General features: G+C 37.0%; 1 long non-coding RNA gene across 1 annotated transcript; it reads left to right on the top strand.

Moving 5' to 3' along the window:
- Positions 1-1,425: 1,425 nt before the first annotated feature.
- Positions 1,426-2,076, top strand: LOC110681394. Its single transcript, XR_002503187.1, has 2 exons — positions 1,426-1,562; positions 1,849-2,076. It is a non-coding gene; the product is annotated as an uncharacterized LOC110681394 (long non-coding RNA).
- The last annotated feature ends 1,323 nt before the right edge of the window (positions 2,077-3,399 follow it).

The following is a 3,399-nucleotide window of genomic DNA, read 5'->3' as shown; positions in this document are numbered from 1 at the left end:
TTACAGACAAATTCAAAATTAACATTTACCTGTTGTTTAGAATGAAAATTTGGTTTACATTGATTAAAAATATCATTTTTGAAGAGTTTTGAACTTATGGCACAACAATTTTCTGAACTCAAAAGGGATAAAAACTGTATATGATTTCTGTAAACTATATATATTTCAACTAAATTTCTATCAGAGCTTACGAGTATAATCTGTAGATTGGATCCAATGACAAAAATAAACGTTATTGTTCGAATTATAGGATTAAATAGCAAAAATCATTGGAAAACTGGCATTTCTCATAACTTTACCTAAATTTCATATATGTCCACTAATTAATTGTCCAAATGTATTTCACTACATCTGAACATCATAATAAAGCAGTTCAGTAATCAAATAGAGCTTCTAAATTTAGTTTTGAACGTAGTGCGTATGAATTTTGGTAGGTGTACGAATATGGAATTGGGTGAATTTTAGACATCAATTCAATACTTTTCTATTAATCCAAAGATGAATGTAAATGGAAACATTTTGTGATTGGCAAACAATAGATGACACCTGTTACCTTCAATGTGGATAAAGTATTTGTAGCTCAATACTTCATTTAATAGTTTTTTACTAACTTGATGTGGAAACAGTATCCTGTACGAATATGAAATTGGGCCACTGTAATTAGAATTGCACTCCGTACACCATCAAACGCGTTGAAAGTGGTCTATCGCAAGTTTTCGCAAAATAATTTGTACCCTACTTGAAAGCTCTTGTTTTAAGCTTTCGAATGAACTTATTCCCATCGCGGGCATTCGTGGGCTACTAATGTCTTAGGGTACTTTAAAAAAAAAAATATGTTTTTTGAACAATTTTAACTTTAATTCACTTTGTATGAATATAATGAAAATTTTTATTCAACTCAGGTGTGCTTTATGTTTATACAAACAACTTCTCTGAAGATACCATTGCGGCTAGAGCTCTTTTTAAATTCATAAATAGCTTGTGAAAAATGGATCGTAAACATGAATTTTCTTAAAAAAATCATGTCCACGGTCCACTCAAGGATCTGTATAAAATTCAAACTCCAATGAAACTGCTTCATACTTTGGATTTGAACAACAGAAGTGTTGAGGAAGTCGGGAAAAATATTACTGTTCGGATAAAACAACTTTGATTTTTGAGGTTTTGACCGCCCTCGGACCATTGTGCAGTGACCCACCGGAATAACTCCGGCCACAGTAATATTTCAGAGTTCCTCTGGCCACTTCCAGAAACTATATATGTGGGCCAATAAACTGACAAAAATTCATTTGAATCCGTTAAGAATTCGCTGAGCGGTGAGGGTTTCAGTGTTTTTGCTTTCACTCAGGCCTATACGGGTTAACAGAGCTGTTTCGCTATTCGCCAGTCCTTGTGCATACGGTGTCTCTAACTACAGCACAAAACGTCAGCTGATGTTTTTGTTTTTGTTTTGATAACCACGAGCGAGTTCTGTGCAATTCCACGCCGGTTGCAATCGTTACAGCATTACTGTGCAGGTTTCATATTCTAATTTCTTGTTTGAAACGCACAATAAATCATGAGTAAGTATAACAATAATTCAATGTATTGTGGATTCCACGCTTGATAAGACTCTCAAAGGATTGAAAAGATTTTTAAATGGTGATAAGCGGTTAAACGTTTACATACTTTGGATTACTGATGTATTTGGTACAGTTGTTTCTTGATTTGTTTTTCGTACTCGTGAAGAACTATGATCTTACACGAATGAATACATTTTAATTGAGTTACTTATTGTCTGATAGTCTTATTTGTTATGGAATACATCAATTACTTGGCTTTAATATAACATTTTCTCGAATTTTGCAGCAAATCTGGAGGTCATCGTGGAAGATTTATCTGGCAATCCATGTTGTCAACATGGACCAACTGTACTCTTCCACAGAACAGATCAAAATAATGCAACTATTGAAAAATACTACGCTTGTACGGCTAGTCGCGATGGTAAATGTCCCTTTAAGGTCGGTGCATCGACAAAGGTTACACACGATAGCGTCAACGTTCCTGAGGAGAAATCAACTAAAAATTATGATGCAGTAAGTTTGCGAAATGCTTGTTCTGACGAAAATTAACAACATTTTGGTTTATTTTTTATACTATATGAATCAACAATTAGCATAGTGGAAGATCTAATCGATTTCGATAAGACTATTGATAAAATTACTGGAAAAACCAACCGCTCAAGACTCATTTGACTCCTTACAATAGTTTATTTTATTTTTTGACACGTTTTGTAATGCTTTGTGTTGAGATGTATTGTGATATGATGTCTAATTGTGTTTGTATTTAATTTTATAAGTTTAACCAGCTAAGTTTATGTAGACTATAAAGTCCGAGAAGTATCGATTTCAAGACTATTTTCAAAAGTTGTCCATCCCACAGAAGGTTCAGTGACAGAGAAGGATTCTAATTAGGCATTTATTATATTTGGAATCCTCTGTTAGAGCTTTCTTCCTGGTATTTCAACAGTTAATTTTTATGTTTATAGATTTGTTGTCCATTCGGAAGAAAACTGCCTTTTTTGGAACCTTAATGCCTTCAAAGTGATTTATCGAAATTTCAATTTAAAGTTATGAAAAATAGTACAATATTGATTCCAGAATGAAACCTTGAAAAACATCAGCTTTCAAAAAGTCTGTCAGACTTGGAGTTCTGATAATTAACCTTGTAACTTGCAGGCCGTGTTACTCCCAACGTAGATGAGACCCCCGTCTCCAAGCCTCAGGGTCGGCGCTACGCTCGTGACACTCGGCGAAAGAAAACACTCATAGATAGACTCCTGTAAAACTCCCTCTATTTCGTGGTCTCGTGTACACTTTTTATTTCCACTTCCTTGACGTCCTACTTCTTCTATTCCTGGCTCTCTCCTAATCTTTCCTTCTCTTTACTTGCGTTCCCGTCTTCAACACCGGACGACGCCTCCCACTTTCTTATCCTACTCTTACCTTACAATTCCTTCACTTCTTCGGGGCCCCGCGCACTGCAGCACCCTTCTCCGCTGCTTCCTCCTCCGTTGCTCCTCACCGACCGTTCAGACTTCTCCTTCTTTTCTGGTCAGGGGCGACGATGCTTCCTTCTCTCTTTTTCTTCGGCTGCAGCCTCTCGTGGACCTCCTACCTGTCCCGTGCGCCCCTCGAGTGTGGTGACGGACTCGAGGCTTTCAGTGATCCGTGGATTCACTGGAAAAGCGCACTCGATTGTCGTTCTGGGGTTACAGGTCTTTCACGCTTTACGTAGAGTCAACGCAGGTAGATTACGGTGGTAATGGAACCCGCTCCAAAACCGCAAAGGCGTTTCTTTAAAAAAAACCGCGATGGCGATTCAATTATAAAAAAACCGCCGCGGAATTCTGCCCGTGTG

This window comes from Aedes aegypti, unplaced genomic scaffold (genome assembly GCF_002204515.2).
Source record: "Aedes aegypti strain LVP_AGWG unplaced genomic scaffold, AaegL5.0 Primary Assembly AGWG_AaegL5_hic_scaff_797_PBJ_arrow, whole genome shotgun sequence".
NCBI lineage: Eukaryota > Metazoa > Arthropoda > Insecta > Diptera > Culicidae > Aedes > Aedes aegypti.
This window is presented reverse-complemented; position numbering and strand designations above follow the sequence as displayed.